We start from the raw sequence: 17,422 nt of genomic DNA on the forward strand, positions 1-17,422 counted from the left end.
ATCTATTATCCCTAACACCATCCCTTTAGGAATTTATGGTTCAGCTTAAGCCTCTGCACACATTCAGAGACCACAGGCTTTGCCAAAACCTTAAACCTGACCACATAATCACTTGCTCTTATTCTCTTTTGCTTTGTCCTTGCTTTCTTCTCACCCTCTTCCTCCCTCTCCCAACCCAGAATTTAGCCACATCCTGGATGTCCCCGCATGAATTTACAATCAGTCAACAATAAATCCCAACATTCCCCAGTATTCCTAGTATCCTTCTGTGAGGGCTGGAATTACAGTCAACATTCCCAACTTGACTTACAGGACCAACGTTCAGTGGAAAACGGAGAACTCTCTCCAGGTGAGTATTCTCAGTGGCACAATGAGTGGAGTTGATCTCTGCATTTCCAATCTGTTTGGAATGGGGCCCAAGCACTCTCTGTACCACATGATGACTAGCTGTAAGTTTGGCCATTACTGTACAAAAACACATGTACTGTAATGAGTGATCTGTTGGCGGTTTAAGGTACATGGCAGTCATCATAGTTTAGTGGTCTGCCTCTGGCTGTAAAGGCCAATTAGATTCCCACCGAACACAGACAAACATGAGACTGAACAATGCTTGTGTAGAGGGGGGTGCAAGTTTATGTAGTAGCTAGATCTTTCCCAGCTTCTACATGCTTCATCAAATGGTAATATCACACACACAGACACACACACAGGGACATAAGAGAGGGGTGCACAACCAAAAGCAGGTGTGTGTGAGACCCCAGCTGCACCTTGTCTGCTAAATACACATATCAGCTCTGACACAAGCAAAACCACAAACACACACATGGTGAGAAAACTGCCTGACCAGATAGAGCTATTTCTCTCTCTCTCCCTCCACAGCAGTGTCCACCAGACAACATAGGCTGATTGTTACCTCATAAGAACAGGCCATTGTGAAATAGAAGTAAGGAAGTATTATAGTGGTAGAAATGATCCCAGTTATTAGTCACCAAAGTCACATTTTGAGGAGACTGTAGGTATAGACACACCCATTTGGAATGTTATAACAATCTTTATCAGCTAGCAAAACAATAGTGGAAAAAAATATTTCTTTCCTCTTCAAGTGTAATGGTCTTTTATGTCAAATGGGACCTATTCTGTGTGTGTGTGTGTGACGTGTATGTATTGTACGTTGAAGGATGTGTGTCTTAAACAGTTATGGTTAGTGTGATATACAAAAGGACATGGTTTTCTACTTGGGGATTGTTTCACATCAACACCCATAAACACAGGAGATGAAGGACAAACACTAGTCTGAAAGAGAGATAAGGTGTGTCATTGGGTGTGTATGCTTGCGTGCATGTATGTGTGTATCTGGCAGATTGAAAAGGAGCTGCTGTATTTCATTGGGGAGTGTGCACCTAAGGTCGATGTCCGCACATTGGCTGCGTCTCAATCCAAAAGCTAGACTATTATGACCACGTTCCTGTTTTGCTCTAGGATGCCCACAGTACCATTCAAAAGTTCGGACACCTACTCATTTCAGGGGTTTTCTTTATTTTGACTATTTTTACATTGTAGAATAATAGTGAAGACATCAAAACTATGAAATAACACATATGGAATCATGTAATGTGTGACTTGATAAAAGTTTATTTGTGGAATTTCTTTCTTTCTTAATTTGTGTTTGAGCCAATACGTTGTGTTGTGACATGGTAGAGGTGGTATACAGAAGATAGCCCTATTTGGTAAAAGACCAAGTCCAGATTATGGCAAGAACAGCTCAAATAAGCAAAGTGAAATGACAGTCCATCATTACTTTAAGACATGAAGGTCAGGTCGCAAAAACCATCAAGCGCTATTATGAAACTGGCTCTCATGCGGACCACCACAGGAAATGATGACCCAGACTTACCTCTGCTGCAGAGGAGTTACAAGCCTCAGAAATTGCAGCCCAAATAAATGCTTCACAGACTTCAAGTAACAGACACATCTCAGCATCAACTGTTCACAGGAGACTGCATGTATCAGGCCTTCATGGTCAAATTGCTACAAAGAAATGACTAACAAAGGACATCCAATAAGAAGAGGAGACTTTCTTGGACCAAGAAACACGAGCAATGGACATTAGACCACTGGAAATCTGTCCTTTGGTCTGATGAGTCAAAATTTAGATTTTCGGTTTCAACCACTGTCTTTGTGAGATATTTTGATTTGTTTAACACTGTTTTGATTAATGCATGATTCCATGTGTTATTTCATAGTTTTGATGTCATAACTATTATTCTACAAGGTAGAAAATAGTAAAAATAAAGAAAAACCCTGGAATTAGTAGGCGTGTCCAAACTTTTGACTGGTACTGTATATATGGAGACTGTTTAGTGCTAACATCTTTTTTTATCCTTTATTTAACAAGGTAAGTCAGTTAAGAACAAATTCTTAATTACAATGACGGCCTTCTTTTTGTTGAGTTTAGTCACATAAATTCTCAATTTGCAGTAAGTAATCCAGTCAGATGTACAGCCAGACTTATTAGCCACTCCCTTTGCCCCATCTCTTTCAACCATACTGTTTTTTAATTCCTCATCAATCCATGGAGCCTTAACCGTTCTAACAGTCAGTTTCTTAACAGGTGCATGTTTATCATTAACTGGAAGAAGCAATTTCATAAATTCATCAAGTGCAGTGTCTGGATGCTCCTCATTAATCACATCAGACCAACAAATATTTTTAACATCATCCACATAAGATTCACAGCAAAATATTTTGTATGATCTCTTATATACTATTTTAGGCCCAACTGTTGAAACTTTGGCTTTCCTGGATATAGCCACTATATTGTGATCACTGCATCCATTGGGTGCTCATTTAGCTTTAGAACAAAGTTCTACAGTGTTAGTAAAAATGTGATCAATACATGTGGATGATCTTGTCCCTGTAGTGTTTGTAAACACCCTGGTAGGTTGATTAATAACCTAAACTAGATTACAGGCACTGGTTACAGTAAGAAGCTTCCTCTTGAGCAGACAGCTTGATGAAAACCAGTCAATATTCAGGTCCCCAAGAAAGTAGACCTCTCAGTTTACATCACATACACTATCAAGAATTTCACACATATTATTTAGATACTGACGGTTAGTACTTGGTGGCCTATAGCAACACCCCAAAAGAAAAGGCTATCGATGTGCCAATTGAACCTGCAACCACAACACTTCAATAACACTTGACATAAGTTATTCTCTAAGCATTACAGTGATATGGCTCTGAATAGATACATCAACTCCTCCCCATAAGCATTTCTGTCTCTTTTACAGATGTTATATCCTTGTATTGCTACTGATGTATCATCAAATTAATTAGCTAAGTGAGCATCAGAAATGGCTAATATATGAATGTTATCTGATGTTAGCAAGTTATTGATTTCATGAATCTTATTTCTAAGGCTACATATATTAATATGGGCTATTTTCAGCCCTTTTGTGGGTAGCTTATCAGAGATAGACATAATGTTGAAAAGCGCAGACAAAGCAAGAGAAAAAATATATACATTCAGCAGTCCATTAATCAATTGGTGTGTGTGTGTGCTGCGGGGTTGAGGCTACGAACCCATAGGGTTGGCTCTCTCATCCCTTCCAGGCTTCTGGGAGGGAGGGTGGACAATGAACCTGTCGTAGCGGACGCATGTCCCCATGCGCTCTGGCAGCTTTCATGCCTGGGATCAGTTCTTTCCACTTCTGGCGCACAGATCCTGGACTCTCTGGTCATGTCGTCCATTCTTTTATTAGTAGAATCCACAAGTATTTGGACAAAACACTTTAACCTCTCTGGTACAATTGGGATGGTAGCTTCCCACCTTGACAACAGCCAGTGAAATTGCAGGGCACCAAATTCAAAACAACAGAAATCCCATAATTAAAATTCCTCAAACATACAAGTTTTATACACCATTGTAAAGATAAACTTCTTGTAAATCCAACCACAGCGTCCAATTTCAAAAAGGCATTACTGCGAAAGCACACCGTGCGATTATGTTAGGTCAGCACCTAGTCACAGAAAACCATACAGCCATTTTCCAGCCAATGAGAGGGCTCACAAAAGTCAGAAAGAGCAAGTAAATTAATCACTAACCTTTGATGATCTTCATCAGATGGCACTCATAGGACGTCATGTTCCACAATACATGTATGTTTTGTTCAATAAAGTTCATATTTATATCCAAAAATCTCAGTTTAAATTGGCACGTTATGTTCAGAAATGCATTGTCTTAACCTGTTAGTCCTACCCACACCGTATTCGGTAGCGTAATCATAGCCTCAAGCTCATTACCATAACGCAACGTTAGCGATTTCTAAAAATCGCAAATGAAATGAAATAAATATGCCTATCCTCAAGCTTATCCTTTTCTTAACAATCCTGTCGTCTCAGATTTTCAAAATATGCTTTAGAACCAGAGAAAATCAATAATTTGTGTAAGAGTGGTGATAGCTAGCTTAGCATTTAGCGTTAGCATTTAGCACGCAACATATTCACAAAAACCAGCAAAGGGATCAAATAAAATAATTTACCTTTGAAGAACTTCAGATGTTTCAATGAGGAGACTCTCAGTTACATAGCAGATGTCCAGTTTTTCCTGAAAGATGCTTGTGTAGGACACAACGTTCCGTTTGTTACTATGCATTTGGCTACCGAAACTAACCGAAAATTCAGTCACCTACACGTCAAACTATTTTCCGAATTAACTCCATAATATCGACTGAAACATGGAAAACGTTGTTTGAATCCATCCTCAAGGTGTTTTGTCATATATCTCTTCATTGAAATGCCATTCCTGGAAGCCTGCATTGTTCTCAGATTCGGATGGAAAAATACTGGTAGGCGACTTTTGCGCACCAATTTCCACACAGACACCGTGCGGGACCCCTGGTAAATGTAGTCTCTTATGGTCAATCTTCCAATGATATGCCTACAAATACGTCACAATGCTGCAGACACCTTGGGGAAACAATAGGAAGTGTCCGTTCATTCCTGTCGCATTCACAGCCATATAAGGCGATCATGGAAAACGTGCCATCAGAAATCCTGTTGATTTCCTGGTCGCTCAAACATCTTGGTTTTGCCTGTAGGTTTTGTTCTAAGGCACTCACAGTGAAAATCTTTGCAGTTCTGGAATCGTCAGAGTGTCTTCTTTCCAAAACTATCAATTCCAAGCATAGTCGAGCATCTTTTCGTGACAAAATATTGCGCTAAAAACGGGCACATCTTTTTATCCAAAAATGAAATACTGCCCCTAGAGTCTTAACCGGTTAAACAAACATCCGGTGAAAGTGAGAGCCACATCATATAACTGAAATACTCATCATAAACATTGGTAAAATATATACGTGTTAAACATACAAATAAAGATACACTTCTCCTTAATGCAACCGCTGTGTCATATTTCAAAAGGCTTTACGGTGAAAGCACACTTTGCGATTATGTTAGGTCAGAGCCTAGCCACAGAAACCCATACAGACATTTTCCAAACAAGGAGAGGTGTCACAAAAGTCAGAAATAGCATTAAAATGAATCACTTACCTTTGATGATCTTCATCTGGTGGCACTCCCAGGTCTCCATGTTAGACAATTAATGTTTGTTTTGTTCGATAATGTCCCTCTTTATGACCAAAAAACCTCCCTTTTGTTTGCGCGTTTTGTCCAGTAACCTGAATGCACAAGGCGCGTGCACTAAGTCCAGACAAAAAGTCGAAAAAGTCCAATAAAAGTTAGTAGAAACATGCCAAACGATGTTTAAAATCAATCCTCCGGTTGTTTTTGTCATAAATAATCAATAATATTTCAACCGGACAAAAGCTTCGTCAATAGGAAAGGAGAAACAAGAAAGGCGCGTTCCCGATCAGGCGCATGGCTGATGTCTGGAAAGAGCTGTATCTCCTTCATTTTTCAGAATAAAAGCCTGAAACAATGCCTAAAGAATGGCCACATGTAGAGGAAGCCACAGAGCTCATGAACTGGGTCATAAGTCTTTGTATGGTGCATATGCTTTCAATGGAAAAACAGCATTTCAAAATAATAGTGCCATATCAGTTCTGTTATACTCACAGACATGATTTTAAACAGTTTTGGAAACATTAGAGTGTTTTCTATCCAAATATATTAATGATATGCATATCCTAGCTTCTGGGCCTAAGTAGCAGGCAGTTTAATTTGGGCACGCTTTTCATACGAAATTGCAATTGTTCCCGAATGAGTGAGCGTTCATGTGCAAAGAATTAGTATTTCAATTGTTATAATTATCAACTCTGTAGTGACTTATCAGCTGACCCCCACTCCCCTTTTGTCTAACAAGCCGCCATGCCGGTTTAGCCCACTAGGGCACATCTGCTATCATTTCTTTGTAAACATATCTATTTTGTTTGTTTGTGTTATGTATTTCTGTGAATTACTTAGTTAGTAATTACATGTTTTAAGACAATTGATGTATGGATGACTCATAGTGAAGACTGGGTTCGTGCAGATAACCAACCATTTACGAAGTCTATTCATCAGATATGAAAATATCTGAAAGTTATATTAGGAAAATTATAACTTTATAATCGGAATATTTTCCTTGGTGCCCCGACTTCCTAGTTAATTACAATTACATGATTAATCAGTTTAATCGCGTAATAGTAATTACAGAGAGTTATTTGATAACGATTAATCTTCAGTTTAATGATGCCAAAGACACGACAGTTGCTACCAATATACTTTTAAACAACAAACTTTGCAAACAAACAAAACCGAGCTCTTCCTCATTCTGCGTCGAATATGTTTTTCATCAGACCAGGGAATCAAGGTTGCCTGCTGCTAGCAAGGCATAATGCTATGCTAGGCTATCGATAAACTTACACAAATGCTTGTCTAGCTTTGGCTGTAAAGCATATTTTGAACATCTGAGATGACAGGGTGATTAACAAAAGGCTAAGCTGTGTTCCAATATATTTCACTTGTGATTTCATGAATAGAAACATTTTCTAGTAATATTTATGTCCGTTGCGTTATGCTAATTAGTGTCAGTTGATGACAACGCTCCCGGACCCGGGATGGGTAGTATCAAGATTAAGGTGCCTTTTGGCAAACTCCAATTGGGTTGAGGAGTGACTTTGGTCTGGCCACTCTACCATAAATGCCTGATTGGTAGAGTGATGTAGAGATACTGTAGTTGTCCTTCTGGAAAGTTTTCCCATCTCTACAGAGGAACTCTGGAGCTCCGTTAGAGTGACCATCAGGTTCTTGGTAACTTTCCGGACCAAGGCCCTTCTCCCCTGATTGCTCAGTTTGGCCGGGTGGCCAGATCTAGGAAGAGTCTTGGTGGTTCCAAACTTCTTTCATTTAAGAATGATGGAGGTCACTGTGTTCTTGGGGACCTTTAATATTGCAGAAATGTTTTGGTACCCTTCCCCAGATCTGTGCTTTGACATAATCCTGTCTCGGTGCTCTACAGACAATTCCTTTGATCTCATTGCTTGGTTTTTGCTCTGACATGCACTGTTAACTGTGGGACATTATATAGACAGGTGTGTGCCTTTACAAATCATGTCCAATCAATTGAATTTGCCACAGGGGGTAGAAACATCTCAAGGATGATCAATGGAAACAGAATGTACCTGAGCTGAATTTGGAGTCTCACAGGGTCTATATATTTATGTAAATAAGGTATTTCTGTTTTTTTATTTTAATAAATTAGCAAAAATGTAAATAACCAGTTATTCCTTTGCCATTATGGGGTATAGTGTATAGATTGCTGAGGATTCTTTCTTTTAAAATACATTTTTGAATAAGGCTGTAACGTAACAAAATGTTGAAAAAGTCAAGGTGTCTGGATAAGAGCGTCTGCTAAATGACTTAAATGTAATGTAAATGAATACTTTCCAAAGTTAAATTCACTTCAATCATTGTAGATGAAGGGTAGGAGACAGGTTAAAAAAAATGTTTAAACCTTTCAGAGGGTGAATGCAAGACAAGACGTGCCTTTGAACGAGGCATGGTAATAGGTGCCAGGTTCACCGGGTTGAGTGTGTCAAGAACTGCAACGCTGCTGGGTTTTTAATGCTCAACAGTTTTGCGTGTTTGTCAAGAATTGTCCACCACCTAAAGGAAATCCAGCAAACTTGACACAACTGTGGGATGCATTGGAGTCAACATGGGCCAGCATCCCTAAGGAATGCTTTTGAAACCTTGTAGAGTCCATGCCCTGTCAAATTGAGGCTGTTCTTAGGACAAAAGCGGGTGCAACTTAACATAAGGAACACTTTCTAATGTGTTGTACATTCAGTAGCAGCATCGTATATGATTATTTTATGTAAGTTGGTCTGCGTGTGTCTAGAATCAGAAAAAATGCATATTTTGTGTGTGTGACATTATGGCGTGAGCGTTTGTGTGTGTGTTGGAGTGTCAGTGTGTGTGTGTGTGTGTGTGTGTGTGTGTGTGTGTGTGTGTGTGTGTGTGTGTGTGTGTGTGTGTGTGTGTGTGTGTGTGTGTGTGTGTGTGTGTGTGTGTGTGTGTGTGTGTGTGTGTGTGTGTGTGTGTGTGTGTGTGTGTGTGTGTGTGTGTGTGTGTAGGGCCCTGTAAGTGTGAAAAAGTGAAAATAAAATAGAAGGGTCAACTCACATAGTCCATGTAGAAATATTGTTATTTATTCAGTTAGCTATTTAGCAGTCTTATTGCCTGGGGATAGAAGCTGTTCAGGATCCTGTGGTTGTCAGACTTTATGCACTGGTGCCGCTTGCCATGCGGCGGCAGAGAGAACAGTCTATGACTTCGGTGGCTGGAGTCGTTAACAATTTTCCAGGCTTTTCATTCACACCACCTGATATAGAGGTCCTGGGTGGCAGGGAGCTCAGCACCAGTGATGGACTCGGCTGTCCGCACTACTCTCTGTAGCACCATGCGATCGACTGTGGTGCTATTGCCATACCATGCAGTGATGCAGCCAGTCAAGATGCTTTCAATGGTACAGCTGTATAACCTTTTGAGGTTTTGAGGTTGTTGTTCCGGCACCACACTGCCAGGTCACTGATATCCTCCCTGTAGGCTATCTCATTGTCGACGGTGATAAGGCCTACCACCGTTGTGACGTCAGAAAACATATTGATGGTGTTGGAGTTGTGCGATGTTGCCTACCCTCTCCACGTGTGGTTGGCCCTTTACCTCTAGTGACACCCCATCCCGTGAACGGGACCGTTGTCATCATCTGACACTAATTAGCATAACGCAACGGACATAAATCTTCCTAGAAAATATTCCTATTCATGAAAATCACAAGTGAAATATATTGGAACACAGCTTAGCCTTTTGTTAATCACACTGTCATCTCAGATTTGTCAGCCAAAGCTAGACAAGCATTTGTGTAAGTTTATCGATAGCCTAGCATAGCATTATGCCTTGCTAGCAGCAGGCAACTTTGTCACGAAAATCAGAAAAGCAATCAAATTAAATTGTTTACCTTTGATGAACTTCGGATGTTTTCACTCACGAGACTCCCAGGTAGATAGCCAAAGTTCATTTTTTTCCCCAAATATTATTTTTGTAGGTGAAATAGCTCCGTTTGTTCTTCACGTTTGGCTGAGAAATCGACCGGAAATTGCGGTCACGACAACGCCGAAAAATGTTCCAAATTAGCTCCATAATATGGACAGAAACATGGCAAACATTGTTTATAATCAATCCTCAAGGTGTTTTTAAAATATCTATTCGATAATATATCAACCGGGACAATTGGTTTCTCAGTAGAAGCTATTGGAATAATGGCTACCTCTGTATTTTACACGAGAATTTCTCTGGGAGCATCAGGTGACCACTTGCGCAATGAGGCCGCCTACGGGTATTCTTCAACATAAATGTGTAAAACTACATCACAATGCTGTAGACACCTTGGGGAATACGTAGAAAGCGTCATCTGGTTGATAGGGCATTCACAGCTCAATAGGGACGCATCGGAACGCAGGGCTTTCAAAAGATGAGTCACTTCCGGATTGGATTTTTCTCAGGCTTTCGCCTGTAACATCAGTTCTGTTATACTCACAGACAATATTTTTACAGTTTTGGAAACATTTGAGTGTTTTCTATCCTAAGCTGTCAATTAGATGCATATTCTAGCATCTTGTCCTGACAAAATATCCTGTTTAATTTGGGAACGTTATTTTTCCAAAAATGAAAATACTGCCCCCTAGTACCAACAGGTTTTAAGGAAGTCCGTGATCCAGTTGCAGAGGGACCCTGGTGTTAAACGCTGAGCTGTAGTCAATGAACAGCATTCTCATGTCGAAATGTATTTTATCTAGGTCGGTGAGTGCAATATGGAGTGCAATTGAGATTGCGTTGTCTATGGATCTGTTGGGCCAGTATGCAATTTGGAGTGGGTCTAGTGTGTCTGGGATGATGTTACCAGCCGCTCAAAGCACTTCATTCCAACAGATGTGAGTGCTACAGAGCGGTTGCAATTGTGGTATGAAACCTTTGAGTTATTGGGAAAAGGAATGATGGTGTCACACCCTGATCTGTTTCACCTGTCTTTGTGATTGTCTCCACCCCCTTCCAGGTGTCACCCATCTTCCCCATTATACATTGTGTATTTATACCTGTGTTCTCTGTTTGTCGGTTGCCACTTCGTTTTGTTTGTCAACCAGCGTTTTGTGTCTCAGCTCTTGTTTTTTCCAGTCTCTCTTTTTCTCCCCCTTCCAGGTTTTGACCCTTGCCTGTACTGACTCTGAGCCCGCCTGCCTGACCACTCTGCCGGCCCCTGACCCTGCCGTCCGGTACCGTTGCCGCACCTCTGGTTTTCTGACCCCTGCCTGCCTTGACCTGTCTGTTGCCTGCCCCTGTTTGATTATTAAACCATTGTTAATTCGACGAGTACTCCGGTGGGAGCGAGTACTCTGGTGGGCCATATGGAGACCTTTTCTGCTTCCTTTACTCCCACCCCTTTCATGTCATTCTGCTGTGGGGAAACCAGTCCAAATCTCTCCGGGTCCTCATTGAGTCTGAGGCCGATGAGAGCTTTTTGTACGTCACACTGGCTTCCGAGTTGAACATCCCCACTCAGCCCCTCTCTGTTCCCATGCATGTTAGAGTGCTGGACGTGCGCTCTATATGTCAGGTCACCCTTAACACCACTCCTACCAACCTACGTGTGTCAGGGAATCACAGCAAGACCATTCAATTCCAGCTCATCAAGTCCCCCCCAGATTCCTGTGTTTTTGGGATTCTCCTGGCTCCAGCGACACAATCCTCTCATCAACTAGTGTAAGGGAAGACCCCCCTATATTGGACAAAAATGAATGGGAAGTCATTGGCATCGGACAAACCATATACACATTGTCCAATACCACCCAATTCGGCGTTGTTTGCCAGTTGTAACACTTTAAAAATTCAACAGGTGGCGAATCCGCTCCACCATGGTTTTTCATATTGGAAATGTAACCCAAGTCAACCTCCAAAAGCAACATTTTGAAAAAATGAATTTTTACTTAAAAAAGTGCTTTCTGGACCGTTTTTTCGAAATTCTTTCGATTTTTTTTGTCAATTACACATGTGTAAGAACTGTATGAATATACTTTTGTCCAACTTTATTATCATTTTTTTTTACATATGCACGTGCATTTGCAATATGTTTCAATGGGCATTTACCATATGAAATTTGACATGCTCAAAAATGCTAAATTGACTGGTCTGATGAACACAGGATGGCCGAGCAGTGATAGTTGTACCTTTCCATCACTCGTTGTGTTGATTTCATCATGTCCATTTGTTTATGTTTTCTCACTTTTGCAAAGTCACTGTGCATTTGCAATATGGTTCAATGGGCATGTACCATCATGATTTTGTCATGCTATAAAAATCCTGCAGGAATGCAAAATTGACTGGCCTGATGAACACAGGATGGCCTGGCAGTGATAGTTGTTCCTTTCCATCACTCGTTGTGTTGATTTCATCATGTCCATTTTGTGATGTTTTTTCACTATAGAATCATATTGCAAATGCACGTGCATTGTTGTGCAACTGGTAACCCAAAAATAAAAATATGGTTGTAAATGCATTTACCGGGACTCCTATTGTCCATGCCCGCTATGGGAGTACCCTACTACGGCCCTCTATCTATGGGGGCCATCCTGAGTGCTTTATGGACTGTTTAAAATATTCTGATGGATACGCATTGTTGTGCAACTGGTGATTGAAAATAGGCACCTGGTAGCCCAAAAATAAAAATATGGTTGTAAATGCATTTACCGGTCATTCTGATATTAATGCCCGCTATGGGAACACAGGATGGCCGGGCAGTGATAGTTGTTCCTTTCCATCACTCGTTGTGTTGATTTCATCATGTCCATTTGGTGATGTTTTTTCACTATACAATCATATTGCAAGTGCACGTGCATTTGCAATATGGTTCAATGGGCATTTACCATATGAAATTTGACATGCTCAAAAATCCTGCAGAAATGCTAAATTGACTGGCCAGATGAACTCAGGATGGCCTGGTAGTGATAGTTGCTCCTTTCCATCGCTCGTTGTGTTAACTTCATCATGTCCATTTTGTGATGTTTTTTCACTATAGAATCATATTGCAAGTGCACGTGCACGTTGGGGTCTGTCTATATGGGCCGAGACGGTCGAAATGCACCTAGTCTTGCGACTCTGGGACATTTCTAAATGTCGCCATTTTCGTGATGCAAAAATGAATTGAAGTCATTGCAAATGTACGAAGCTGTTTCTCGGTCCGAGAACCATCTAGAGCCACGTAACTCACCACGCACTATCGACCTGAGGTCTAGAACAGGATTCTAAAGTTTCGGAACTCTAGGTCTGACGGTTCTTTAAAAGTTCCAACAAGGTTAACTAATGCAGGCAATGTATATCTCTACGCACCCCAATGGGTCCCTACTTCCAAATTGTGTGTCTGTGTGATTTAGTTTTCCCTTGAAATTTTATGGGAAAGATGACTGATTTACAGTTCATGGGGGTTGCCTAATCACACACATGAAGTTTTGGAAAGATCTGACTTTTTTAACCCCTCGAAACAGCCCCTGAGACACCAATTATGGCACTTCCGGTTGGCACAGGAAGCTATAAGTCAAGACATATCCTCACTGGGGTATGTTTTTACAGAATCCTGAGTTTTAAGTCTTTACGTTAAGAATTGACTGATTTACACAGGGTTGAATGCACTATGTCTATCAAACTGTAGGCAGGGTATGGATATACACTTTTAGGGTGATTTTAACCACTTCCGGTTGGTCCAGGAAGCTTAGAATCAACACAGGTAGACCTCATACTGGCCTGATGGACTGTTACCAAAGACAGGCTCATACGGCATTCATAACCCATATAGGCTTCAGGTTGAATTTAGGGGTGCAGGCAATGTATTCCTATGGGGAGAGAAGTCAATGCAAACTCTTTGAAGTAAACACCTTCTTTTAACTATTAAGGGTTAATGCCACACGGTCAAGGTTAGGCTTTCACAGATCGGAAGGATCTTAGGAACATACCTGAGGTCAAATTGTGCTTCTCACCCTAACGGTTCTCTCACTGTCACCCAAAAGCAAATGACGTTGTGGGGCAGGCTTCATTTTGGGCCTACTTTTCTAATGGTCGCTGCGCTTAGACCGAGCGAGCTACGGTCAAGCGGGATATCTCGTTGAACTCGGCACGGTCTAGAGATTATGTTTATGCCGTTGCCTGCTCTCTGTGTCTTTGAGCACCGCACTTTTTAACTCCATACTTGCTGTGTGTGCGTGTGAGAGCTTTTCTTTGACATCTGTTGGGAGAAATGACTGATTTACAGTTCATGAGGGTTACCTAGTCACACATATGAAGTTTAAGAAAGATGTGACTTTTTTAACCCTTCAAAACAGACAGTGTGGCCCAATTAGAGGCACGTCCGGTTGGCACAGGAAGCTATAAGTAAACACATGTCTTGATTGACATAGACACTTACAGAATCCTGAGTTTTAAGTCTTTAAGTTAAGAATTGACTGATCTACGTTCTACACAGAGTTGAATGTAGTCATTTTCACCTTTGAAGGTTATGTACATCAAAACACCTTTTGGGTCAATTTAACCACTTCCGTTTGCTCCAGGAAGCTTAGAATCGAAACAGGTAGACCTCATAGTGGTCTGATGGACTGTCAGAGAAGACAGGTTCATTAGGCATTCATAACCCACATAGGCTTCAGGTTGAATTTAGAGGTGCAGGCAATGTATTCAATGCAAACTCTTTGATATAAACACCTTCTTTGAACTGTTAAGGGTTAATGCCACAGGGTCAAGGTTAGGCTTGCACGGATCGGGAGGACCTTAGGAACGTACCTGAGGTTGAATTGTGCTTCTCACCTTAACGGTTCTCTCACTGTCACCCAAAGCGAGCTACGGTCAAGCGGGGCATCTTGTTGAACTCGGCACGGCCTAGAGAATATGGAAATGCCATTGTAGGTTTTGTGTGTCTTTAAGCACCGCACTTTGTCTCTCCATCCTTGCTGTGTGTGTGTTTCTGTGTGTGTGTGTGAGAGAGAGCTTTTCTTTGACATCTGTTGGGAGAAATGACTGACTTACAGTTTATGGGGGTTGCCTAATCACACATATGAAGTTTTGAAAAGATCTGACCTTTTTAACCCTTGGAAACTGCCACTGTGACACCATTTAAGGCACTTCCGGTTGGCACAGGAAGCTATAAATAAACTCATATCATGACTGGGGTATGCCTTTACAGAATCCTGAGTTTTAAGTCTTTACGTTAAGAACTGAGTTATTTACGGAGGGTTTAGTGAGTGTGTGTTATTTCAGAAAATCATAGAAAATCACAGAAATCTCGCAGAGCTCCGCAGCATACTTTAAAAATATTCGTAAGAACACCCTGTAACTGGATCTGTAACCGTAAAAAAAACACCTATCCGTGAACATCACCAATCTGTCGTTGTACGATTTCTCTTAACCACTTGCTCCTACCTGGCACGCAGGCGTCCCATCTAGAGCTCTGGAAATGCAAATGCGCTATGCTAAATGCTAATAGTATTAGTTAAAACTCAAACGTTCATTAAAATACACATGCAGGGTATTGAATTAAAGCTACACTCGTTGTGAATCCAGGCAACAAGTCAGATTTTTAAAATGCTTTTCGGCGAAAGCATGAGAAGCTATTATCTGATAGCATGTAACACCACAAAAGACCCGCAGGGGACGTAAACAAAATAATTAGCATATTCGGCGCTACACAAACCGCACAATAAAATATAAAACATTCATTACCTTTGACCAACTTCTTTTTGGCACTCCTAGATGTCCCATAATCACTATTGGGTCTTTTTTCCGATTAAATCGGTCCATATATAGCCTAGATATCATTCTATGTAGACTGTATGATAAACGGAAAAAAAGAGCGTTTCATAACGTAACGTCATTTTTTAAAATTCAAAAAGTCGACGATAAACTTTCACAAAACACTTCGAAATACTTTTGTAATGCAACTTTAGGTATTAGTACACGTTAATAAGTGATAAAATTCATCAGGAGGCGATATAACTTCTATAGGTGTCGTCTGGAAAAAAACATGGCCGAGAGAGCTCGACCAAAACATCCGGTCAGAGAACGGAGGGAAGGAGTTTCCTTGAACCGGTTAGACCAAGAATCAATTCCGAATCAAATGACAAGACTCTAGACAACGTGTGGTAGCTGTAGGCGCTGAAACCTCGGTCTCATGTAATTCGGTTCACTTTGAACAATTCCTGGAAGTAAGCGCAAGGATATTTATTTTCATTTTCAGTGATCAGGTTTTCCTGCGCTATTCAATGAAACTCACGCTCTGTTAAAGTCACAGCCGTGATTTAACCAGTTTTAGAAACGTCAGAGTGTTTGCTATCCACACATACTAATCATATGCATATACTATATTCCTGGCATGAGTAGCAGGGCGCTGAAATGTTGCGCGATTTTTAACAGAATGTTCGAAAAAGTAGAGGGTCGACTTAACAGGTTAAATGACGATAGATAAATGGCTGGTTCTTTTTTTATTGACACCGGAGGTTCCTTGACTTTGATGTGAAGTGGAAAAATAATTTCTCTATTTTCATTTTGGACCTTTAATCCCAGATAAATGGCCATAACTCAAAAACCGTTGAGGCCTAGATGCCATCTTGTTCGGGGCCAACTGCCCATTATGCCAAACATACGCTCACCGAGTTTCGGCTTCAAAATATTTTCAGTTTTCGAGATAAGGCCCCGTCGTGAATCGTGATGTTTTGTCCAATAGCAATATGATTGCTTATGCCCTCTTGTGGGATATTCCGGGACAGCGGAAAAATGACCAAAATCTTATTATTTTTGTCAAACGGAAACCGAATGTCCGACAAAGTACATTTGATGACTTCCTGGTAGGTCCGGCCCTGCCGCTCGGCCCGACGCCGTCCGCGAATTTTACAAACGATTTCGGACATCTAGTAAGGGACCGGGTATGTACGGGTGCTATCATGGGCTGTCGTCCGTTCTGCCACGACCATTGTCTGAAGTTGGCGCAACCTGCCCCGGGACATTTTACTGGGGGCTCGGATGATGTTCCAGGACCTCCGGGAGGTGTTCAGCAAGTCCAGGGCATCTCTCCTTCCTCTGCACCGCCCCTATGACTGCGGGATTGACAGTATCCTTAGCACCACTCTGTGGACGTCTGTACTCTCTGTCAGGAATGGAGACCAAGGCTATGGAGACCTACATTGTGGACTCCCTAGCTACATTATTTATCTGTCCTTCTTCCTTTCCCGCAGGTTTCTTCTGCAGAGAAAAAGAACAAGACCCTGTGCCCCTACCACCTGTTGCGGATACGAGAGGGGGACGAGTTGAAAATCACCTTCAATGTTGCCAGCAGCCACCATGAATAACTCGTCATGCCTTTTGGACTCACCAATGCCCCTGCTGTGTTCCAAGCTCTGGTGAATGATATTCTCCATGACATGCTCAACCTGTTTGTCTTCCTCTACATTGAGGACATCCTCATTTTCTCCCGCTCCCCCCAAAAACACTCCAGCGCCTTCTGGAGAACCAGTTGTTTGTTAAGGCGGAAAAGTGTGAGATCCATCGCTCCACCATTCCCTTTCTCGGCTACATAATCTTTGCTGGGAGTGTCCAGATGGATCCCGAGAAGGTGAGAGCAGTGGTGGGTTGGCCTTCGCCTACATCCAGGGTGCAGCTGCAACGCTTCCTGGGGTTTGCCAAATTTTATCGCCACTTTATCCGGGGTTACAGCACCCTGGCCTTCCCCCTGTCTGCACTCACCTCTACCAAGGTTCTGTTCACGGGGTCCTCTGCCGCAGACCGTGTGTTCCGGGACCTTAAACACTGCTTCACCACTGCAGGCCGATGTTTCAGATGTCGGAGTGGGGGCTGTTCTGTCCCAACGTTCTGCCCTGGATCTTAAGCT

This window comes from Oncorhynchus gorbuscha, linkage group LG02, assembly GCF_021184085.1.
Source record: "Oncorhynchus gorbuscha isolate QuinsamMale2020 ecotype Even-year linkage group LG02, OgorEven_v1.0, whole genome shotgun sequence".
NCBI classification, from domain to species: domain Eukaryota; kingdom Metazoa; phylum Chordata; class Actinopteri; order Salmoniformes; family Salmonidae; genus Oncorhynchus; species Oncorhynchus gorbuscha.